Genomic DNA, 26,653 nt, shown 5'->3' with positions numbered 1-26,653 from the left:
TGTTGAGGATAACTACCTCCGTCTTATGATGAGCGAGCTCCAGGCCTCTCGCGCTCATCCATTCCTCCACCGTGTTGATCGCGTGTTCTGCGGTTAGTTCTACTTCAGGGATTGACTCCCCGTAGACCTCCAAGTTTACGTCGTCAGCAAAGCCGACGATCTTGACCCCAGGAGGGAACTTCAGTCTCAGAACCCCGTCATACATGAGGTTCAATAGCACCGGGCCTAGGATCGAGCCCTATGGGACTCCGGCGGTAATCGGAACCTTTTTCTGACCGGCATCGGTCTCGTATAGCAATACGCGGTTCTGGAAGTAACTTTCCAGGATCCGGTATAGACCCACCGGTAGGCTAAGCCGGTGTAACGAGAGCGCGATGGCATCCCAGCTTGCGCTGTTGAATGCGTTCTTCACGTCAAGTGTCACTAACGCACAGTATCGAATGCCTCGCCGATCCACTATCTCGGCAGTATTTATCACTGAGTTGAGGGCGTCCACTGTGGACTTACCCTTCCGAAAGCCAAACTGGTTGCTTGACAGGCCGTCCGTACCTTCCGCGTACGAGGTTAGCCTGTTGAGGATAATCCTCTCAAGCAGTTTGCCAGTCGTGTCGATCAGACAGATTGGTCTGTACGCCGATGGCTCGCCTGGCGGCTTCGTGGGCTTCGGCAACAGCACCAATTTCTGTCTTTTCCATCTATCGGGGAAACGGCACTCGTTAAGGCACCTCTGCATAGCTAGCCTGAATATGTTCGGGTTCGCTATGATCGCTGCCTTGAGAGCGCTGTTTGGAACTCCATCCGGCCCTGGAGCTTTGTTCATTGCTAGGGATTTAGCCACTGCGAGTAGTTCTTCATTCGTTACCGGAGCCACCGTTTCGGCCGTGCCCGCACTGTCTCGTAGTGCAGGTGGCCAGGGGCTTGTGGCTCGAGACGAGAAGAGTACTTCGATAATCGTCGCCAACCGGTCCGGAGACCGTTCTGGGGGTGAAGAGCCCCCTTTGGTCTTGGCCATCACGATCCTGTAGGCGTCACCCCACGGATTCGCGTTGGCTCTCTCACACAGGTTGTCGAAACCCGCTCTCTTGCTTCTTTTAATGGCCTTGTTAAGGGCCAATTTCGCAGCTCGAAACACTTCACGGCGGTTCTCTCTTGCATCCTTGGTGCGAGCTATTTGCATCCTACGTCTAGCTCTGAGACAGGCTGACCGTAGAGCTGCAATCTCGGCACTCCACCAGTATACCGGGCATCTGCCGTTTCTTGGCAGGGTTTTTCTCGGCATAGTGGCGTCGCACGCGCGTGATAGAACAGCTACCAGCGCATCCCCGCTTAGACTGTCGGTGTTGGCCTCCAGTCCCAGGGCCGCGGTGAAAGCTTCGCTGTCGAAGTGATTGGACTTCCACCCTCGTACCTGACAGGGATCTCTCGCCCTCGGACGCTGCACACCATAGTTGATCCTAAAGCGGATTGCTAAATGATCGCTATGGGTGTAGCCTTCGTCTACCCTCCATTCCATGCCTGGAACCAGACTCGGGCTGGCAAATGTTACGTCAATCCACGCCTCCACCCCGTTTCTACGGAATGTACTAGCGGAGCCATTATTAGCTAGCACAGTATCGAGTTTCGCAAGCGCCTCCATTAGCGCTTGACCCCTGCTATTTGTACAGCGGCTGCCCCACTCCACTGCCCAAGCGTTAAAGTCTCCCGCTATGACTACCGGTTTCCGGCCCACTAGGTGTGACGAGAGCCTGTCGATCATCTGGTTCAACTATTCTATGGACCACCTTGGAGGAGCGTAGCAGCTGCAATAGAACACACCATTGATCTTGGCAATCGCAACACCCTTGGCGGAGGAGTGTATTACCTCTTGAACCGGGAACCATCCAGTTGTACAGATTGCCACCATTCCAGACCTGTCCGACACTCAATTGCCGTTGCCGGCAGGGATGTTGTACGGGTCTGATGAGAGGGCGACATCTGTCCTCGACTCCGAGACCGATTGCCACAGCAGCTGTTGGGCTGCTGCACAATGGTTAAGATTTAGCTGTGTGACGTTCACGGCTTCTTATTTACCTCACCGAAGGGTCACGAAGGTCCGCCCATAGCATGTTTAGGGACCATTCATAAATTACGTAACGCAAAAATTGCCCAAAATTGACTCCCCCTCCCCCATGTAACAAATTGTCACAAATTTCTCTATCCCCCCCTCCACTATTACGTAACAAATTCCAAGAAAAAATATTTTTTTCTTCGGTGAAAACATGTTACGTAACGATCTAGCTAACTCCCCCTCCCCCCTATGTCACAACATGTTGTACCCCCTCCCCCCCCCTAAAAGCGTTACGTAATTTATGAATGGTCCCTTATGGGATTGCTTCTTAGCGGAGCAAATAAGGCACTTGTGCGCCTTAGTGCAACCCCGCTCTTTATGCCCCTCCTCGCCGCAGCGACGACATAGTTTGCTCCTGTCTGTGCCCATGCACTCGTAGGATTTGTGGCCGGACTCAAGGCACCGATAGCACCTATCTGAAGGCGGCTGGGGTATGCTAATTGGGCATACCGACCAGCTGATCTTCAGCTTATCTTTCACGGTTACCTTTTTGGCATCCGCCTTCAGTAGCCTGAGGTAGGCTACTTGGGCGCCAGAGGGTCCCCCTCCAAAACGCACAGAGGCCCGCTCGATTGTCACGTCGCATTGCTCCTTGACGGCTGCGACGACATCTTCTGCGGTTGTGAAGTCGTCAAGATGCTTGCACTGGAGAGTCATGTCCGCCCCTAGCGATCTGACCTGGGCGCCTTCACCAAGGACCTCTTGGGCCAAGGCCTTGTACACCGCACTAGATTGTGCGCCTCGCTTCAGCACCAGAAGCATTTCTCCTGTGTTGGTGCGTCTCACGCTACGCACATCTTGCCCAAGGGCCGAGAGGCTTTCGGTCGCCTTCATCGACTTTAGGACGTCGGCGTATTTGTCCTTGTCGGTTTTTAACCACAAGGCCTCGCCTCTGTCCTTGGCCTTCTTCGCGGGCCGAAGTACCTCCGGTGTAGGTGCCGGCTTCTTCTTGGCGACCAGCATCCAGGGGAAATTTATTCGTGCTGACTGATTTAATTCAATATTACAATGATAGTCATCTCATCCGTACATTGATAACTTGTTGTTGTAAACATCGTGAGAACTTTTGATAAATTGTCGGAATGGGGTCCTGATATGTAACTGATCTATTGGTCTTGATTTCTCAGTTGTCTAATAGCATCAATATCAAATAACTGCCTGCAAACATTCCAATAGAAAATTCCAGAGGTCAATTATAATCCTCAGATTTCTTTTCATATTGAGCTCGCTTTTGAAGAGATGTACTGTAATAAAGGTCTTTATTGAATAGGAAGCGAAGTTAAATTATTGAATTGTCTATGAAACATAGAACTGCTCACCAAAATATTGCATAACTTTCAATATTTGCTAAAAACGTTTTTGCCTTTCTCATTTTCTCTAAAAATCGGCAATCTAATCCCGGCTCAGAGGGCCGAGTGTCATATGTCATTCGACTCAGTTCGTCGAGATAGGAACATGTTTATGTGGATATGTATGTATGTGTGTGTATGTGCGTACGTGAAAAAAATGTCACCTCTGTTTCTCAGAGATGGCTGGACCGATTTGCACAAACTTAGTCTCAAATGAAAGACAAGACCTTCATTCGTAACCCAACTTTGTACCGGGAAACAAGTGCTTTTTGTTCTCTCCGGTGTGGTTTAGTTTTTTCGGTGGTACGAAGGTGCTTGCTGTGGCAGAGGCTGCAGTAAAGCATTACTAATAAACAGTCCCGCGAGTGATAATTGTTACCTGCGATATCAGTTAAAGTAGTGCAGTGAAGTGCGTTACTAAACATTTTTCTTGCCTGAAAGACGGCTTTGTTTAGACGAGCTATATCAGCTCTACTGTGTGAAGGTCACGCGGGTGACGGATAAAACAAACGAAGGATCAATTCACCTACCAGCTCGTCAGGAACCAACTGGTGAAGTGTTTCGTTTTTTACTTTTCTTATCGATTTTTTTCTTTTTATTGCTTTTGATTTTTTATTTTGATTTAAGTTAAACAGTGCGGTCGAGCGTGTTGCTCCCGCAACAAAATGGAACAAACAGAAGGATCACCCTCCGAAGAGGAATATTATGAAGAAGAAGAACGTATATCTGATACTGAGACAGATAATGTTATGGTCGATCCACTTCTCCCACTTTCCCCCAATGTCTCACAGCCCCCCCGAGTCAAGGTTTACCAGGATGGATCCGCTGGTCCTTGGGTGGTATACTTTCGGACCAAAAATAAACCGTTAAACAGCATAACTGTTGCACGGGAGCTGACAAAACGTTACTCGGCCGTAACCGAGATTAAAAAGGTTCAGTCAGATAAACTGCGCGTAGTCGTTACTGACTTAAAACAGGCCAATGATATCGTTAGCAATAGCCTCTTTACGCTGGAGTATCGCGTCTACATCCCTTCTCGTGATGTGGAGATCGACGGTGTGGTAAGTGATGCGGGTCTAACTGTCGATGATCTGATGAATGATGGGGCTGGCCGCTTTAAGAACCCTAACCTTCAATCAGTTAAGATTTTGGAGTGCAAGCAATTGCACTCAAAGCCCATCGAAGATGGTAATTACTATCCATCAGACTCATTTCGCGTAACCTTCGCCGGATCTGCACTTCCGAGCTACGTTGAAGTGGGAGGAGCTCGTCTACCTGTACGCCTGTTTGTACCGCGGGTCATGAATTGTTCCAATTGCAAGCAGCTAGGTCACACGGCCACCTACTGTAGCAACAAGCAACGGTGCGGTAAATGTGGGGAACGCCATGCGGATGATACTTGCAGTAGCCCCGCTGAGAAGTGTGTTTACTGTGGGGAGAATCCGCATGCACTTTTGACATGCCCAACGTACAAACTTCGCGCGGATAAACTGAAGCGATCCGCCAAAGATCGCTCCAGACGCTCTTACGCAGAAATGCTTAAAAGAGCTGTTCCACTTATCTCCGAAAACCCATTCGCTCTCTTGCCAACTGACGATAACGCCTCTAACGACCCTTGCGAGGGGCATTCTTTGGCTCCGCTTGGAAACTCTAGGAAAAGACCTAATTAAAACTCACCTGAACTTCCTCGTAAGGGTCCTAGGTTGTCCCAAACAAGGGTACAAAATAAAAATAATTCATCAACTGGAAGTGCTGGTACAAATCCGAAGATAATACCTCCTGGTTTTGGGAAATTGAGATACAACCAGGAGTTCCCAGCACTCCCCGGGGCACCAAAAATCCCAAGTGCTCCAATTTTACAGTCAGAAACTCAACCTAAAACGGGATTCCTTAAATTTTCTGACATTGTGGACTGGATATTCACAGCTTTCAACATTACCGATCCTATGAAAAGCTTGCTGGTTGCTATTCTACCAACAGTAAGAACATTTTTAAAACAGTTGACTGAACAATGGCCCCTCCTTACAGCGATCGTATCCTTCGATGGCTAACTTATTAGACGGAATCAGGGATCTGATCACTGTTTTACAGTGGAACTGCAGAAGTATTATCCCCAAAATTGATTCATTAAAACACTTGCTAAATTACAATCATTGTGATGCATTTTCCCTATGTGAAACATGGCTAACTTCTAATATAAACCTCAACTTCCACGATTTTAACATTATCCGCTTGGATCGAGAAGACTCATATGGGGGGGTACTTTTAGGGATCAAAAAGTGCTACTCCTTCAATCGAATCAACCTCCCTTCGACGCCAGGCATTGAAGTTGTTGCTTGTCAAACAACAATCAAAGGCAAAGATCTTTGCATTGCTTCTATTTACATTCCTCCTAGGGCCATGATGGGATATCGAAGATTCTCCAACGTGATTGAACACCTTCCCTCGCCCCGCCTGCTTCTTGGAGACTTTAACTCTCACGGTACGGGGTGGGGCTGTCTACACGACGATAATCGATCTTCGACAATTCAAGACCTTTGTGACAACTTCAATATGACAATTCTGAACACAGGGGAAATGACACGAATTCCTAGACCACCTGCGCAAGCAAGTGCACTGGACATATCTTTATGCTCGACATCACTACGGTTAGATTGCAAGTGGAAGGTAATATCTGATCCCCACGGTAGTGACCACTTACCAATTGTAATTGCAATCACCACTCGTTCAAGACCATCGACACCAATCAATGTTCCCTATGACCTCACACGAAACATTGATTGGAAGAGCTACGCTGCTGAGATATCTAAAACTATCGATTCAACACAGATACTTCCCCCGGAGGAAGAATATAAGTTTTTGTCCAACTCGATTCTCGATAGCGCGATTCAAACTCAGACGAAACGAGTACCCGACGTGAACACCCAAAAACGTTCCCCCAACCCGTGGTGGGACAAAGAGTGCTCAGACGTGTACGCGGAGAAAGCTGCCGCGTATAAAACTTTCCGGAACGACGGGTTAGTTGCTAGTTATCGAGTGTACGCGATATTAGAAAAGCGAATGAAAAATTTAATGAAAGCTAAGAAACGCAGTTACTGGCGCCGGTTTGTCGACGGGTCAACAAGACAAACATCGATGAGCACTCTTTGGGGCACGGCCCGACGTATGCGAAACCGAAACAGTACTAACGAGAGCGTGGAATATTCAAACCGTTGGATATTCGATTTCGCCAAGAAGGTTTGTCCGGATTCCGCCCCGGCACAGAAAATCTACCGCGCCGCGTCGCCTTACAATACCGCGAACGAAACACCGTTTACGATGGTGGAGTTCTCACTAGCTCTCTTATCATGTAACAATGAAGCCCCGGGGCCAGATAGAATTAAATTCAACTTATTGAAGAATCTACCAGACTCTGCCAAAAGACGCTTGTTGAATTTATTTAATAGGTTTCTTGAGGGTAACATTGTCCCACATGACTGGAGACAGGTGAGGGTCATCGCCATCCAAAAACCAGGAAAACCAGCCTCCGACCACAATTCGTATCATCCGATTGCAATGCTGTCCTGTATCCGGAAGTTGTTCGAGAAAATGATCCTGTTTCGGCTCGACAATTGGGTCGAAACAAATGGCTTACTGTCAGATACACAATTTGGCTTCCGCAAAGGCAAAGGGACGAACGATTGCCTTGCGTTGCTCTCAACAGAAATTCAAATGGCATATGCTAACAAAGAGCAGATGGTATCAGTATTCTTGGATATTAAGGGGGCTTTCGATTCAGTTTCGATCAACATTCTTTATGAGAAGTTGCACCAGCATGGTCTTTCGCCAATTTTAAATAACTTTTTGCTAAACCTGTTGTCTGAAAAACAAATGCATTTCTCGCATGGCGATTTATCGACATCACGATTTAGCTACATGGGCCTTCCCCAGGGCTCATGTCTAAGCCCTCTCCTCTACAATTTTTACGTGAATGACATTGACGAATGTCTTGTCAATTCCTGCACGCTAAGGCAGCTTGCAGATGACGGTGTGGTCTCTATTACAGGTCCTAAAGCCGTCGACTTGCAAGGACCACTGCAAGATACCTTGGACAATTTGTCTGCTTGGGCTCTCCAGCTGGGTATCGAGTTCTCCACGGAGAAAACTGAGCTAGTTGTATTTTCTAGAAAGCGTGAACCAGCGCAACTACAGCTTCAATTAATGGATCAAACTATTGCTCAGGCTTCAACATTCAAATATCTCGGGGTATGGTTCGACTCTAAAGGTACCTGGGGATGTCACATTAGGTATCTGAAACAGAAGTGCCAACAAGGGATCAACTTTTTCCGTACAATAACTGGAACATGGTGGGGTGCCCATTAGGGTGGGACAAAAAATAGATTCCAGCTCCGAGCAACTTTTTGGGTACCATTTGGGTCCTAGAACATCTGTGCAAATTCTTAGCTCGATCCTTGAAACTATATTTTTGCGCCCACTGTTTAAAGTTTACATGGGATTTTATATGGGAAAACTAACTTTTACAAAATAATTTCTCCAGGAGTCGCCCATTGCTTCCTAAAAATAAACCGTTATGTGGCTTTTGTAGGAAATTTAACAAGGAATCAAAATCTCGAAAACTACGAAACGATCTGATGCTTGAGAAAAAAGTTATTAAACTGAAACCACTTGATGCTCTGACGAGTGATAATATATTCATTTTTTCTAGCACCACTGCTGTTTATTGTCCAATTATATGCAATTTTGTTTTGATCTTCTCTAAATGTGTCTAAATCATTTATCTATTCTGTTTGGCCACTTCGCAAGAGTTTTGAGGGATAAATTGAGTCTTATTTTGTACATAATAAGAGGAAGTTAAAGATGTTGTATATAATTCGACCGTCAGCAGCAGTGATGCTATGAAAAGTAAAATTTTCATTGATCTTCAGGGCATCAATCGGATTTTGCTTAATAACTTTTTCCACAAGCATCAGATCGTTTCGTGGTCTTCTAGACTTTGTTTCCTTGGCAAATTTCCTGTAAAAATCAGACATCTATTTATTTTTAGAAGGTAACGGGCGACTCTTGGAAGAATTAATTGGTAAAAGACATTTTCCCCATACAAAATCCCATGTAAACTTTAAACCGTGGGCGCAAAAATATAGTTTCACCGATCGAACTAAAAATTGGCAGAGTTGTTCTGGGAGCCAAATGGGACCCAAAAAGTTACTCGGAGCGAAATTTTATTTTTTTCATATAACCATGTCCCACTCTAGTGCCCATCCAGGAGACCTAATCAGGCTGTACCAAACAACGATATTATCAGTGTTGGAGTACGGATGTTTCTGCTTTCGCTCCGCTGCGAACATACATTTCATCAAACTGGAGCGAATCCAGTATCGTTGCTTGCGTATTGCCTTGGGTTGCATGCACTCGACCCATACGATGAGTCTCGAAGTGCTGGCGGGCGTTCTTCCTCTGAAAAATCGATTTTGGGACCTCTCATATCGATTACTCATTCGATGCGATATTCTGAACCCATTGGTGATTGCAAATTGCGAAAGGCTTGTCGAGCTTAATTCTCAGACCCGATTCATGTCCTTGTACTTCGATTACATGGCACAGAACATCAATTCATCTACGTATAACGTCAACCGTGCTCATCTCTTAGATACTTCTGATCACACTGTATTTTTCGATACATCCATGAAGGAAGAGATTTGTGGAATTCCGGATCATATTCGCCCACAAGTGGTCCCAAATATTTTCTATAACAAATACCATCAAGTCGACTGCGCCAAAATGTTCTACACTGACGGATCAATTCTCAACGGGTCCACAGGCTTCGGTATCTTCAACGAAAATCTTGCTGCCTCATTCAAACTCAATGATCCTGCTTCAATTTACGTCGCAGAATTAGCTGCCATTCAGTATACTCTCGGGATCATTGACACCCTGCCCTCAGACCATTACTTCATCGTTTCGGATAGTCTCAGCTCCATTGAGGCCATCCGTGCGGCGAAGCCTGGAAAGCACTCACCGTATTTCCTGGGGAAAATACGGGAATATCTGAGTGCTTTATCTGAAAAATCTTACCAGATTACCTTGGTTTGGGTCCCGTCACATTGTTCTATTGCGGGCAATGAGAAGGCGGACTCTTTAGCCAAGGTGGGCGCATTAGAAGGCGACACTTATGAAAGACCAATTTGCTTCAACGAATTTTTCAGTATCTCTCGTCAGAGGACGCTCGATAGTTGGCAAACCTCATGGAGCAATGGGCATCTGGGACGGTGGCTACATTCCATTATCCCGAAGGTATCAACGAATGCTTGGTTTAAGGGGTTGGATGTGAACCGGGACTTTATTCGTACGATGTCAAGGATCATGTCCAACCATTACTCGTTTGACGCGCATCTCCGTCGTATAGGGCTTGCTGAAAATAATCATTGTGTTTGTGAGAACGGCTATCACGACATCGAGCATGTTGTTTGGCTGTGCGCAGAGTACTGTGTTGCCAGGTCCCAACTAATAGATTCCCTTCGGGCCCGAGGTAGATCACCCTATGTGCCAGTCCGGGACGTCCTGGCAAGCCGTGACCACCCCTATATTTTTCTTATCTATATCTTTTTGAAAACCATTGATGTCCAAGTTTAATACATTTTACCCTCTCTCATTCACAGTAGAATCTCACCAACCTATCCCTGTATCTACAATATGGCATTGCTTCACGAGTCTTCGGTGCACACTCTTCATGATAACCGTCTATCCAGAACATCATGACATACAGCACATGCAGATGATATAGAGTGCCAATAATTATCCGAAATATCGACCCTCCCCTCGCCCCTGCGATTACAGGCTGGAAACTACAACAAAGTGTGCATATCCGCCACAATGATCAATCAGCAAACGACGATGTCAATTACACAATATGTATCCCACTTCCTACCTTTTTCCTTTACTTACATAAGAGGGGAGCAAGCCGCCCCTAAATACGGCTTTCCCTTCCCCCACTAACATGTGACATGTAATATAAAAAAAGATGAATTATCGGCCTCGTTAAGCTACAGCATTTGGGCCTAAATAAACGTATTTTAAGAAAAAGAAAAAAAAAAGACAAGACCTTCCCAAAGGAGGGAGTAAGTGAAAATTTCAAAATCCGGTTTGTATTTTTGATGCCAAATGACTTTAAAATGCATGAAACATTGAGATTTGATGCAATCTCGAAAAATTTTTTTTGACAAAAATTGACTTTTTTGGACTTTGGCACATTTTTGCCTTTCTCATCTAAAAATTGTCAATCATCTCGGCCCGGAGGGAGTATGCAGTGAGGGGTTGCTACCTTAAAATTAAAACTAGTTTAAAATTTCTTAACACGTTGAAAATTTTCGGCAGCGCCCGGACCTCCCGGATCTTTCTCCATGATCCGCCGCTTCAAGCTGGTTTCAAGCGATGTTTCAGTATCGACACATAGTATCTCAAGATCGTGGCTGTCGATCCATTGTATGTATTTGCAAATCGTACTGAACATGTAATGTACATTTCCATCATTGTATTGAACATAACCAGCCATTGAATCGTAGTCTGGACAAATGAGAAAGGCACAATTGCACCACAAGGTGGATTAAAACAGGTTTTTATTTTGGGAATGTGTCGAGTTGAGACGAGAACGTAATATGATTAATAACCATGATAACACTTTCCGAATGTAGAGAGAAATTTATAGAAATGGCGTTTTCCATCCCAAGTAACAATTGAAGTTTCATAGCACGCTACAAGTGCAATCTAAGTTTTATCGGTGGCTTTAAAACTATTATAAAACCACAATTGTTACCAGGGATTCGATTCTAGCTGGTCCTGATCGATTTTGATGAGCATTTGATTTTTGTTGTATGACCAATAGACCGGCAACAATTTTGATTTTTTTTCGATTTTTTTGCTAATCGAATGGTAATGGTAATGATAATCATATGCAAAATATGAGCTTTTCCCGATAGCTCTAGTTTACCCACAAAAGGTTTCAAGTTTCAATAGTTATATACATGGAAACTTGGAAATAAAAACTTTAATTCCAATACAAAATTTCATAGTAACTCTGCGTGCCATAAAACTTACGGTCGCGTAGTTTATTTTATAACGAAAAGCTTTGTTGAAGATCGTATGTTGATTGGAGGTTCCCCGGAAAAGTTATTTACCTTTGAAGACCAACCAATTTTCTTGAAATTTTCTATTATAAGCATGTGTGAGAAAGAGAGGCAACATATAACTTTATATGAGAATATCTTTATACTGCAAAATCGGATCAATTTTCAGTCTTCGGCAATGTTGATCCTTACACCTTAAGCTACAAAACTGCAGATTTTGGAATGCACAGGATGATACTGGCATTTTGTACTGAATTTATTGTTTCAATTGCCTATTTTCATATATTTTCACATACAAACTTGAATACTCTTGTGTGTGAATTAGAGCTCTCGAAAAAGCTCATATTTGACAAGTGGTATGTGAAGTCAAAATTGTTGCCGGTCTAGTGACCAAATATATGAATAGGTCAAATATTAAAAAATAGTAAATTAAGGTCAAGATAGAATCATTTTGAAACCGCGGAGATTTAGTATCATCGATGAGTTTTACAAACGTTAAACAGCGCATCATTTGATAAAATAATTTTGACGTTATATCGTCCAAGAAATATTTATGGCGAATTTACTCAAGTTAATATTCATGTCTTCAATAAAGTCTCAACAAATTCGCTAAAGACACGAACTCTGTTACTATTTTCTGAAAAATAAATTCTGCATAATTTTAAAACTTCAAAAATTACGCTTTTGGAATTATGCCGTTTGGACAGTAAGTTCGATTTTCACCAAACCCCCACCAAACCGAGTTTCTGGCTACGCCGCTGACTTCAAGTAAGTAGAAACAAAGTCGTTCAACAGCCGTTCACATGAAACTTCTTCGAATACTGAATGTCTATTAATATACATTGAAAACCCGAATTTATCAGCCAAATATGAACATATGTTAGACGGGCTCTAGCAGACGTACAAGACTGAATTCGAATACATCCTTTCTTGAGCATGTTTTCCTTATCATGAAGATGAAAATATGCAAAAATAAAAAGTTCATCTTTTTTAATTTTTACGCTAGAAAACCTCTTTAAAAGAAATTTATGTAAAATAATCAGAAATAGTTATCAGACTGCATCAAAGGACGGGAAGAATATTTTAACAGCTTCAGTTTATTATAAAGAAAAACAAAATTTTCCGATTTAGTCAGCCTAAAATACACCATGAGACTGATAAAAACGAGTCTTTATTGTATGTATTATTCACTGTGTTCCACATTAATAGGTACGTTCCATTTTTGGGGATTTTTATTGCATCGAACTACAACAATTTTTTGGTAGTTTTCAAGGCGTTATTTTATCGACTTCTTCTAAAATTTGGCGAACCTATTCCAATTCGTTTACCAATTAATTGCTATACTTAAGGGTTTATATGTCGCAGATAGAGAAAATACTGAAATTTTCAGCTTTTTTCCCACACAATATTACAAAAGCTTATTAAACATTTTACCCTCATAAATTTGTGAAACTTATAAACTATTTGAAATTTGTTAATAATTTTATATTTTATTAAGCCGTGATTTTTTAATAAATAGTAACCGTCGCTTCACAACGCAGTTTATTTTTCATGGCTTGTGGTTAGCACGGTCTCTCGAATTGCTGAACTGAAAATTATGGAATAGAAATTAATTTTTAGTATTCTTTACAAATTTAACGCGCCGGGCAAATGGCTCTGAATTGAGACCCTCTGGTGCCTTAAGATCCCAGTGCAAGTGACGGAAGGTTATCGAAAGGTTTTGTGAAAATGAAAATTCCAGTAATGATGACGATTTTTCCAAACGTTTCGGTTTCGAGAGGTTTTTATTTGTCAAAGGGCATTAGGATTAGCGATAATAATTCAATTGGGAAGTCATTTTTAGAAAAAGTCGATGTCGAAGTGAAGTTTGAACTATGCACGCATGCACTTCAGAGGTAGCGTGATATCAGGTGCTTCGATTTCATTTCTTAGTTCTCAGTCGCGTTGGAAATTTGAGTAAAGTATAAACTTCAAATCCGATTTTTTTTGGCTCAGCACAATATATAACCCCATTAGGAAAATTCAGTTTTCCCGCCACAATGCATTGATTGAGGAATTTAGATATTTTATTAACAGAGCGTTAGCAATAGTTCGTTTGTATGTCTATTTTATGGGCCATTTTTTCGCTTTCCCATTGATTTGGTTTGAGATTTCTAGCACTGATATTGTCCTATGCTGATTTGAGCGATTCTCTGAGTCCTGCCACTATTCCATGTAGTATGTGTTATCAAAAACATCGCGAAGCATCAAGTTCTAAATGTTCTCAATCGATATAATATCCGAAGAGATTGATAAGAGTTATAAGAAATGTCTCATCACACTGTTAAGAAATTTTATTTTGCGCATTTGGAGTTATGATGTGTTGAAAAAGTAGATTTTTCGAGTTTACTTTTTATAATCTAGCAGTTATTACCTGAAAACAAATACTTGTTGCGTCATTAAATTTAGATTGACGAGCATATGTTAAAAAATAAATATCGAGCCTCAAAGAAGACTTAGATCGCGGCCGGCATAGCGTAGTTGGTCGTGAACACAATTCACCGGTGTTCGTGTCCCAACCCGCACATAGGGTTAGAACTATTTCTGACCTGTTAAAGAGGCAAATGACTAAGGTTAAAACTTCTATAATCGAAACAAAAGAGGCTTAGATGTAACAGTTCAGAATTCGCTAGAACCCAAACTAAATGTGTTATAATTTACTTTTGCTAGATTGCTTCTTTGGCCACGTAAGCCTTGGGCTCACTAGAAAAGAGATAATTGCTCTAATAATGTATAATGGTTTTCCTGACTATTTTATGAAGTATGCAGTCACACATTTTTGAAAAAGTTTTTAATCTCCGATCGCTTACCATGAGTTACAAACATTTTGCATAGTTTAGTTAAACGCATTCTACTATGCAAAAGTATTAAAAAGAATTAACTTTCCTTATATTAAAAGGATATAGTTCGCAAATGTTTTCGTCAAAATAGAATTTCGTGTTGCGAACAACATCTCCTATTGAAATTTCGTTTAGTTTCGTATCGTTAAGAGAATACGGAAGAGTTATTCGTTTCGTTTCGTACCGCATAGACCAGAATCGTGTTTCGCCCACCCTTAGGAATCACCACCAACCTAGTGGACAGTAATCGAAGCATGATGATTTGCAGATCAATCGAAAAACATTTCCGGAAAAAGATTCAGTTGCTAGTCGTGGAGATCTCGGACGAAATTGAAAAGATCGGATCGTAAAGTGTTTTCGACCAGCTACTGGTGAACGTGTTGAAAGACAATATTTGATCGCTTACAATCCCGCGAACAAGCTTCGCCTAGGATTAAGCACAAAAATTGTCAGGACTTCTGAATTCTCAAAGCTGTACAAAAATAAGATCCAAAATTATATTAAGATTCTTTTATTACTTTGAGAAAAGTCGAGATACATTGCATATGTTTTGTCTGCCCTAACCATAATCGCACTCCATGGTGTTTTATCGATGCCTAACATTAAGTGACAGTTCCACAGTCTTCTACACGCTAAAATGAATTTATTGATATTCAATCCTAATTTTAACACTTCTGCTCAATAATTCATTCCTAGTAACTCAATCATCTGTTGAAACTTTTGTTTGTTCAAAGCTTTTGTAAATACGTCAGCAAGTTGTTTATCACTAGATATGAATTTAATTACAAGCTTGTTATCTTTTATCAATTCCCTTATATACATGTATTTCACGTCGATGTGTTTCGACTTCTGGTGTTCACGAGGCTCTTCTGCGATTTTAATGGAAGGAATATTGTCTTCATATATTGTGAATGGAACGGCGTTTATTTCAATCTCACACAATAAATTTGACAACCAAATTCCTTTTTTCGATGCGGCGCACAACTATATCAACTCAGCTTCTGTAGTTGACAGACCAACGGTTTGTTGTCGTTTCGTTGACCATGACACGATGTTCCCAAAGACAGTAAATGTGCATCCAGAAAGTGGCCGCCTTTCATCATCGTCGTTTGCAAAATCAGCATTGGCGTAACCAATAAGCGGACTACTGTTTTTCATCTTCTTGTAGATAAGCTTGATCTTCTTGGTACCATGCAGATATCTAAGTATCCGTTTTAGTCCGGTCCAATGTGTATCCATAGGGCAACTATGAAATTTACTCAAAATTCCAACAGGAAAACATATATCAGGTGGTGATGCGAATGCCAAATTTTGGAGACAACCCAACAATGCCTTATATTGATAGCAGGTCTGTTGTTCATTGCTTTTAAGCCACTTCATATTTGGATCCATAGGAGTGTTTACAGGTTTGCATTCATTCATCCTAAATTTAGCCAAAATTTTATCAATATATGTTTCTTGTGAAATTTCTAAGGTGCCTGTTTCCAAATTATGAAGAATTTCCAGGCCAAGAAAACTTCTCACTTCATTTAAATCCTTCATTTTAAAGTATTTCGATAGACTATTTTTAATCCAATCAATTTGACTAATATCCTTCCCAAATATAATTAAATAATTAAATTTTTGCAAGTAGAATGGTATACACACGCCTCGTACCCAAGTCTCACAAATCCGAATTTTGTTACAATTTCGTCAAACCGGCAATAGACCTTTCTCATCAAAAAAATTTATATGATAGGATGCTTCCTTTTTTATCCCCAATTCGTTACCTCTAACTATTGAAAAAATCAAAAATAGTGTAAGCTGCTCACTTAACCCCATATTCTGAATACCTATCTTGCCTTGTTTCCCCGTATTTCTACACCATTTGGGTGAATTTCCTGTGGGGAATACTAAAAGGATGCCAGATCTGCATATATATTAGTAAATCTGCAGATTTTGCATTTTCACTGCAGATTTTTTGCAGATTACAAATATTTAGAAGAACAACGTATCGCCACCAGCGTTCTGGTAGCTCACCTTTTTCTTTTAAACATTCTTCTAAGTTTGCCATAAAAAGTTTCTATATCAAATTTATTGAAGATTTTTGTAGCAATCTGCACACTTTTATATTTTCACTGCAGGCTATTGTTTAAATAGACCTGGCATCACTGATGCTGAAATGATTCATTCATATACCTGTCAAAAACATGGAGCATTGCATGAAAATGTATAACCTCACTTTTCTGACAGTTCAGTGTGCTTGTTTACCTAAGACTTGTTTACATGGATTTTTAAAATTTACATTATGTTTATGTTTATTACCTTCACCAACAAGCCCCTTGGCCCCAATGGTGGTTGCTTAAACTAATTACATTTTAAAATTGACAACATTTTCGCTTTTATAGCATTCCGCGTCCGGTTGAAGTCGAAGGCCGTCGCCACACTGTTAAAAATTCGTTGGAGTCCGGTTACAGCGCTCTGGCAACCATAGTTGGTTCTCCTGAACGGAACTCGCAGAAGGGAGTTATTACGTAGAGCTCGAACGCGGGCTTGAAGATCCAGACGTTCGAGGATTGTAGGGCATTCCACTCTGGCAGAGAGTAAGTCCGAGACGAACAGGGCTCGAGAGCAGTCCCTCCGAATGCTGAGTGTATCGAGGTGTATAAGCTGGCAACGGTTTTCATAGCTCGGCAGCTGAAATCTGTTTCGCCATGGGAGATGACGAAGGGCGAAGCGTATGAACCTGCGTTGGACAGCCTCGATTCTGTCAATCCCGTTCTGGTAGTACGGATTCCAAACAGCTGAACAATATTCTAACGTTGAGCGAACCAACGCGCAGTAAAGTGATTTAAGACAATATACGTCCCTGAAGTTTTTCGCTATTCGGAAGATGAACCCAAGCTGTCGTGATGCCTTATCCACGATGTATGACGTATGTGGTTTGAATGTTAATGCCGAATCCATGATGACTCCGAGATCTTTGATGTGAGAGTGTCTTGGAATGCTCGAGCCGAAGAAATGGTAGTTAAACTGAGTCGGTTGGCGTTTCCGCGTGAACGTAACGATTGAGCATTTGCTCGGGTTTAAAACCATTCTGTTTTGATCACACCACGTGCTAAAGCTGTCCAGATCCCTCTGAAGAAGCTCGGCATCGGTTTTATCCCGTATTTGTTGAAAAATTTTCATGTCGTCGGCGAAAGAAAGGCGGGGTCCTTGTAATGTGAAATTGACGTCATTAAAGTAGAGGAGGAATATTACTGGACCGAGATGGCTTCCTTGTGGTATGCCGGATGTAGCGAAGAATGGTGCAGATAGACAGTCCTTAATGCTGATTTGGAGTTGCCTTCCATCGAGGTAGGAACGAAACCAGCGCAGAAGTTGTCCATGAATGCCGAGTTTGTCCAGCTTTGCTATTGCGATGTCATGGTTGATTTTATCGAAGGCCGCAGATAGATCCATATAAATAGCATCGGTTTGCAATCCGTCAGCGAATCCATTCATTACATATGTTGTGAACGAGAGCAGGTTTGTCGTTGTCGATCGTTTAGGCATGAAACCGTGTTGGTCATCTGCAATGTAGTGTTTGCAGTGAAAGAAAATAGGATCTAACACAACCAGCTCGAACAGTTTTGATACAGCACTTAAACACGAGATTCCCCGATAATTGTCAATGTTCGATTTGTTTCCTTTTTTATGACTTTTATGACATTACTTGAATACTTTCTGCTCTTTTAAAGACTATCAACTCAAGAGGGATGAGGATTGGAACAATGGGAACCTGGTGCCACATTATGCAACCAATTCGAATCGACCTTTTCACACAAGCTTGAATACAATAAACCTTTCGTTTCGAGATGCGTAATGTCACCCCTGGTTCATACATTGACCAATCGGTGCTGGATGCAAAACCCGGTGGCATATGCTGAATCGTAAGATCAAGCACTGGGCTATAAAACGATTGCTTTCTGGATGATGGATAAGGATTTGTACACATTTGTTTGTTTGCTCGTGGGTTAAGTCCTAACAAGATGATCCGATTTATTACTCATTTTTAGGTGGTGAAGTTTACCTGAACTTTATAGGTAACGAATTCGGTCGATGATAAGTTGTTGAAATGATCGTTCAATGCCCATACCGAAAAACGTTTGCATTGGTCAGAATGCCTACCAGCGTATGATAGCTGCAAACATGAGGACAACAAGGTTATCGCTTTCGAATGGAACAATTATTTATTATTCGTGTTCAAGTTACATTACAGCAAAAGTTTCGTCGATTGACGATTATCGCATTGTCGTTGATTTAGCTGGCAAATGCAAAACAGTGCTCGGCACTGACGATAAGGAGTAAGTAGGATTTGATAGGAGTGATAAGAATGAAGTGCATTATACGTTCTGGAAGAATATCAGGGAGGAGAAATTATATGTAAATTTATATTATATCCCGAGTTGCCATCATTTTTGCACCGCAATAAAGCTATCTGCAACTGCTGTCTTGTTCAAATTGTCACGAAATAACTAGGCAGCGAATGATAAATTGCATAGTTAATTTATTCACTTTTTCGGAAGGATAAGTAATTAGTATGTTGTGAATATATATGTGTCGCCGGTGCCGTGTGTTATGGTGGTACCGGACGGAACCGTTGGTCAGCAGACCGTCCTTGTCGTACTGGTCATAGATGCGACGTTTTTTCTCATCTGATAGCACTTGACATGTTTCGGAGATCTTTCTTAACGCTCTCTACTTAGCGCAGGATACGCGAAACCGCTGCTAGCTTTCGAAAGAAAATTCCTAGCTTCTGCTACTCTATCAGTCTCTCTCTCTCGACTGAGGACTACAATTTCGGTCGACTAAATTGTGCTATGAAAATTGTACTTCCTGGAATTTCACTCAACGAGATCAATTCATTGTGAGGAATTTCGCTGCGTTCCATTATTGCTTGCCTCTGTAGGTGATGATGTGTGTGGATTCACTTCGGCAGCCATGTCTTATGTTTTGGGTGATTTTGCTATCTTATTCTGCTGAATAAATCATCTGGCTAAAGCCTCTACGTTATACTATGGTCACTTTAAAAACGCATTGCTATTTAATCTTGTAGCTCTTGGCAAGTCAGTCCTGGCACTGTTCTCGACTAATCCTGGCACTATACCGCTGACGTCGCACTTATTACGGTGATCAAACTTGGCGAGAGCGGCAGTGGTTTCGTCGGAATTGTTCACTCGATAAGCAGGAAGTGCAAGGACTCTGCTACTTATGCCTGAGCCCCTCGTTGAAACCTTCGTCCTGTCGGAGTGTTAGCTTCGTCCGATACCGGAGCGTATTGCTGAACCGAAGCAGTCTGCTACTGGCGCTGCTTCCTTCGAATCGGAATCGCTGAATATTCCCGTTAGCCGAATGTCCAACGTGGCCGAAGGCAAACCGATTGCAGCAACACCACCAGCCGTAGCTGACATTTTAGCCTTTAATCCAAGTCCCTGCCATTGACATAGCGACAGACGAGTGCGGCGCAGGTTGGACCATCGGTTGACTCGGTGCCGGACAGGACGAAACAGCTGCAACAGGAGCGGACCTAGTATGGGGTGTAAAGGTCATCAATTGCCATAGATCACCAAAATGCTCTGCGACTAACATTGTGAACAAAACAAACCAAACGAAATTGATCGCAACAACGATAAAATAATCTAAATTCTACCCAAACATTTGAAAATAAGAAAAAGGCAAAAGAAGTTTCGGTCGAATTCATTATAATTCTATTTAAAAATTGAATACTGTTTTATTTAGTTTGATTGCGCATATTGTTTACATCAGACACACCCCTTAATTCATTGACTACGTATTTCACTGCCTTTATAATCCTTTTGGAATCAGTTACAATAATCCTTTATAATCATTTTATAATAAGTGTATTGCTAGTTAGGACTTTACATCAGCCGGGCTGATGATGTTATAAAATCATTATCAAAATTCTTCATAATCCATTGTTGCGTTATGTTTATGTACATGGCCAGATAGATAGTTTTTAACTGGGACGGAACGTGTGGATACGAAAAAACCTAATGTCAATTGTAGCCAGGGGGAGCTGTCAAATGCAGCCAAAGGGAACCGTCAAATGCAGTCAGGGGGGACTGTCAAATGTAGTCAGTCCATTTAAAATATGTGAGGAAGAAAGAGTGGCTATGCAAGACAAGAGATAAAATGAACAGAAAAAAGAAAAAGAAAACATCTATCCACAGGTTCTGTCCCAGGATTTTAATAGAGAACATCAAAATTCGGTTTGTTTGCATTTGGCAGTAGGCCTTTTTCAAATGTTTGGCTAGAAATTCCTTGCTTCTTCAATGAATCATGTACAAGAAAAGTAAAAATGCTAAATTTAACGGAACAATGTATGATGCCGACATCAATTAAAAAATACAGCTGAGCGACCTTGTTTGGAAAGTGTTAACATTTGGCAGCGAACCAAGCCAAGTTTCTCATACTATGATCGAATCAACAAAAATTCCAAGACCATGTAAACAATCTCTCTGAACTGTCAAAAAAGTGAGGTTAAACATTACCATGCAACGTTCTCCACCGAGAGGTTCACTTTAGTTTGTTTACATAACCAATGAACTTTGTACCGCGACTCACCACTTCATTTGCCGCGTTGCCAGGAAGCCAAGCAAAAATATACAAAACAGTGCTGCCCAAACACATATTTTGAGTCCCACCATTCTTGCAAAGGTGAAAAAAATACTCAACATTCTTGCATTTTTCAAATTTAAAAAAATCATTAAAAAATCACGATAGCTCTATAAAGTCTCATTTCAGCGGAAATATTCTTAAAAATGTGCAGTCTTTTGAATAAAAATAAGAAAAAAGGAGGTTAGGTCGGACGAGAAAGGTCTATTCCAGCTTTGGCTTGATTGTTTTAAACCATATAGACTTTTCTTGAGTTTGCATAGTTTAGAAATCCCATCTTCCCCAGAAGGTAAAATCATATAAACTTCTTCATTCAATATTCCGTTGAGAAGAACCGTTTTTACATCCATTTGATGTATCAATAAGGTTTTGTTACCGCAATCGATAAAAGTGTCCTGATAGTTGTTATTTTGGCAACAGGGGCAAAGGTTTCAGTATAGTCCAATCCCGGACGTTGAGAGCAACCTTTTGCTACTAATCTAGCCTTATATCGATTAGAGTTCTTATCATCTTTAATTGTAAATACCCACATAGAGCTAATAGCCTTTCTTCCTTCCGGAAGCTTGCTAACTAACTCCCACGTGTTATTCTCATTTAAAGAGTCCAACTCCTCATTAATAGCAGCACTCCATTTTGCCCAATCGTCACGTTTGTTTAGCTATTCTATAGTCTGTGGTATTTCTTCAAAATTTTGTGATGCTATAAAAATTGAGTCCAGATTGGTTTCATAATCTCCTAAAACCAGATTGGTGCTCTGACTGTTCTTTGAGCGTGTCGTAGAGTGTTAGGAGTAATTTCCTCGGATTCGTTATTTGCATCTACAAACACATCCCCGTCATTTAAATTATCGTCATTTTCTGTTTCTGATATGGAATTGTTGGGTGAAGTTGGCGGCTCAGGTGTCACTATTGCTGGCAAATCTGTCACGCAATAATCACTTGACCTCCTTCGACTCACCATTTTATTGGCCATAGAGAAATAAAATTTCGATTCGTCGAAAATGACATCCCTAGAAATAATTATTTTCTTTCGCTCAGCATCCCATAGCCGATATCCGTTCGGTGCATATCGCATAAAACATAAAGTTGCACTGCGATTTTCTAATTTATTGCGAAGCTCTTTGTTCACATGAACATGAGCAATGCAACCAAAGATTTTTAAATTTTTCGCATCAGGTTTTACCCCAAACCATATTTCATATGGCGTTTTCAATGTTCTTAATGAATTTGTTGGGTTTCTATTGGTTAAATATGCTGAAACATAAATCGCTTCTCCCCAAAATTCAGATGGAACCTGGCTCGTATGCAGCATGGCTCTTGCTTTTTCCATTGATGTCCGATTCATGCGCTCACTCACACCATTTTGCTGAGGTATGTAAGGAGCGGTAGGTATCATTTGGATCCCTTTTGATGCACAAAAGGCCCTAAATTCTTTACCATAGTACTCGCCTCCGTTGTCTGACCTCAATTTCGAAACTCTTAATGAAAAATGAGCCCCTGCTAACGCTTCAAATTCCTTGAATCTTCGAAGTACCTCGCTTTTACGTTCAATTAAATAAACAATAACAAAATGAGTGTAGTCAGCTATGAAGGTGACGAAATATTTAAAACCATTATAGCTGGTTTCTGGTAATTGCCCACATACATCGGAGTGAATAAGTTCCAATGGCCTATTAGAACGAACTTTATCACTTGTATTAAATGGTTTTCTTGTATGTTTACTAGCAATGCAAGAATCACAGATACCTAAACCTCCATTGGAAGTTGATGGCTGATAATTCAACCCCTCAACCATGCCATTTGCCAATAGCTTCTTTAAACTAGACTCCCCCAAATGACCAAACCTTTTATGCCACAGTTCGAAGTTAGTATTCAATTTTCCAATATGCGCTTCCTCTGTTGCGCAATCCAAAAACACATCCAATTCATAAAGACCACCAACTCGTTTTCCAGTAACAATAATTTCCCCTCTTTCGTCTAAAATGAAAACTCCACCTTTTCGGAATAAAACACACTTACCCGATGATTCGATGCGAGAAACTGATAGAAGGTTGCAGTGAAGTTCCGGAATTAATAGAGCATTGTACACTCCCAATCTTACCTTTTTATTGCCAACTTTTGAATTTAAATACATATTACCAGCACGTCTACACTCAATGCTTGTTCCGTCCTTCGCTGTAGCAATTTTAGCTGCCTCAATGTCCCACAGCTCCTGGAACGCTGCCACATCGCGAATCATGTGTTGTCTGGCACCTGAGTCCAAATAGCACGGATACTTCACGGGCATATCCTGAAGTAGCTTTCGAACTTCCGCATCCCAAGCATAATAGACCTTTCTCGTCCGACCTAACCCCCTTTTTTCTTATTTTTATTCAAAAGACTACACATTTTTAAGAATATTACCGTTGAAATGAGACTATTTGGAGCTATCGTGATTTTTTAATGATTTTTTAAATTTGAAAAATGCAAGAATGTTGAGTATTTTTTTCACCTTTGCAAGAATGGTGGGACTCAAAATGTGTGTTTGGGCAACACTGTTTTGTATATTTTTGCTTGAGTTCTTGGTAACGCGGCAAATGAAGTGGTGAGTGGCGGTACAAAGTTCATTGGTTATGTAAACAAACTAAAGTGAACCTCTCGGTGGAGAACATTGCATGATAATGTTTAACCTCACTTTTTTGACAGTTCAGAGAGATTGTTTACATGGTCTTGGAATTTTTGTTGATTCGATCATAGTATGAGAAACTTGGTTTGGTTCGCTCCCAAATGTTAACACTTTCCAAACAAGGTCGATCAGCTGTAATTTTTTATTTGATGTCGGCATCATACATTGTTTCGATAAATTTAACATTTTTACTTTTCTTGTACATGATTCATTGAAGAAGTAAGGAATTTCTAGCCAAGCATTTGAAAAGGCCTACTGCCAAATGCAAACAAATCGAATTTTCATGTTCTCTATTAAAATCCTGGGACAAAACTTGTGGATGGATGTTTTCTTTTTCTTTTTTTCTGTTCATTTGATCTCTTGTCTTGCATAGCCACTCTTTCTTCCTCACATATTTTAAATGGACTGGCTACATTTAACGGTTCCCTTTGGCTGCATTAAATAGCTCCCCCTGGCTGCAATTGACATTAGGTTTTTTCCGTATCCACACGTCACCTCCCAGTTAAAAACTATCTATCTGGCCCTGTGCATAAACATAACGCAACAATGGATTATGAAGAATTTTGATAATGATTTTATAACAAATTATCAAAGGGCCCGGCTGATATAAACGTCCTAACTAGCAATACGCTTATTATAAAATGATAATAAAGGATTATTGTAACTGATTCCAAAAGGATTATAAAGGCAGTGAAATACGTACTCAATGAATTAAGGGGAGTGTCTGATGTAAACAATATGCACAATCAAACTAAATAAAACAGTATGAAATTTTTAAATAGAATTATAATGAATTCGACCGAAACTTCTTTTGCCTTTTTCTCAAGGTTTACGTTTGGCAGTTAGACCCTTTTCAAATGTTTCAAATGTTTGGGTTGAATTTAGCCAGTAGCAGACTGCTTCGGTTCAGCAATACGCTCCGGTATCGGACGAAGCTAACACTCCGGCAGGACGAAGGTTTCAATGAGGGGCTCAGGCATAAGTAGCAGAGTCCTTGCACTTACTGCTTGTCGAGTGACCAATTCCGACGAAACCACTGCCGCTCTCGCCAAGTTTGATCACCGTAATAAGTGTTACGTCAGCGGTATAGTGCCAGGAATAGTCGACAAGAGTGCCAGAACTGACTTGCCAAGAGCTACAAGATTAAATGGCAGGGCGTTTTTAAAGTGACCGTAGTATAACGTAGAAGCTTTAGGCAGATGATTTATTCAGCAGAATAAGATAGCAAAATTACCCAAAACAAGAGCTGGCTGCTGAAGTGAATCCACACACATCATCACCTACAGAGGCAAGCAATATTGGAACGCAGCGAAATTCCTCACAATGAATTGATCTCGTTGAGTGAAATTCCAGGAAGTACAATTTTCATAGCATAATTTTATCGACCGAAATTGTAGTCCTCAGTCGAGAGAGAGACTGATAGAGTAGCAGAAGCTAGGAATTTTCTTTCGAAAGCTAGCAGCGGTTTCGCGTATCCTGCGCTAAGTAGAGAGCGTTAAGACAGATCTCTGAAGCATGTCAAGTGCTATCAGATGAGAAAAAACGTCGCATCTATGACCAGTACGACAAGGACTGTCTGCTGACCAACGGTTCCGTTCCGTACCACCATAACACACGGCACCGGCGACACATATATTCACAATATACTAATTACTTATCCTTCCGAAAAAGTAAATAAATTGACTATGAAATTTATCATTCGCTGCCTAGTTATTTCGTGCCAATTTGAACAAGACAGCAGTTGCAGATAGCTTTATTGCGGTGCCAAAATGATGGCAACTCGGGATATAATATAAATTTACATATAATTTCTCCTCCCTGATATTCTTCCAGAATGTATAATGCTTTGCATTATTATCACTCCTATCAAATCCTTCTTACTCCTTATTGTCAGTGCCGAGCACTATTTTGCATTTGCCGGCTAAATCAACGACATTGCGATAATCTACGAAACTTTTCCTGTAATGGAACTTGAACACGAATAATAAATAATTGTTCCATTCGAAAGTGATAACCTTGTTGTCCTCATGTTTGCAGCTATCATACACTGGTAGGCATTCTGACCAATGGAAACGTTCTTCGAAATGGGCATTGAACGATCAAAATCATTTCAACAACTTATCATTGACCGAATTCGTTACCTATAAAGTTCAGGTAAACTTCACCACATAAAAATGAGTAATCAATCGGATCATCTTGTTAGGGCTTAACCCACGAGCAAACAAACAAATGTGTACAAATCCTTATCCATCATCCAGAAAGCAATCGTTTTATAGCCCAATGCTTGATCTTGCGATTCAGCATATGCCACCCGCTTGAGTTGATATTCTTTCAAAGAGCATCGAAAGTATTCAAGTCATGTAAATTTTAAAATCCATGTAAACAAGTCTTAGGTAAGCAAGCACACCGAACTGTCAGAAAAGTGAGGTTATACATTTTCATACAATGCTCTATGTTTTTGACAGGTATATGAATGAATCATTTCAGCATCAGTGATGCCAGGTCTATTAAAACAATAGCCTGCAGTGAAAATATAAAAGTCTGCAGATTGCTACAAAAATCTTCAATAAATTTGACGTAGAAATGTAGTATGTATATAATTTAAATGATCAAAAATGTTGAAGGCTGGTGTATAAATTGGCTGGCATAGGCTTTGTTCTGCTAAATATTTGTAATCTGCAAAAGATCTGCAGTGAAAATGCAAAATCTGCAGATTTACTAATATATATATGCAGATCTGGCATCCTTTTAGTATTCCCCACAGGAAATTCATCCAAATGGTGTAAAAATACTGGGAAACAAGGCAAGATAGGTATTCAGAATATGGGGTTAAATGAGCAGCTTGCACTATTTTTGATTTTTTCAATAGTTAGAGGT

General features: G+C 41.1%; 1 protein-coding gene across 19 annotated transcripts in view; it reads left to right on the top strand.

The window, feature by feature from the left end:
• Positions 1–26,653, top strand: part of LOC131689361 (cell adhesion molecule Dscam2) — a 1,607,414-nt gene that overhangs the window by 812,427 nt on the left and 768,334 nt on the right. The window lies entirely within an intron of this gene.

This window comes from Topomyia yanbarensis, chromosome 3 (assembly GCF_030247195.1).
Source record: "Topomyia yanbarensis strain Yona2022 chromosome 3, ASM3024719v1, whole genome shotgun sequence".
Taxonomy (NCBI): Eukaryota; Metazoa; Arthropoda; class Insecta; order Diptera; family Culicidae; genus Topomyia; species Topomyia yanbarensis.
The sequence above is the reverse complement of the archived record's forward strand: the minus strand, read 5'-3'. Positions and strand labels throughout refer to the sequence as shown.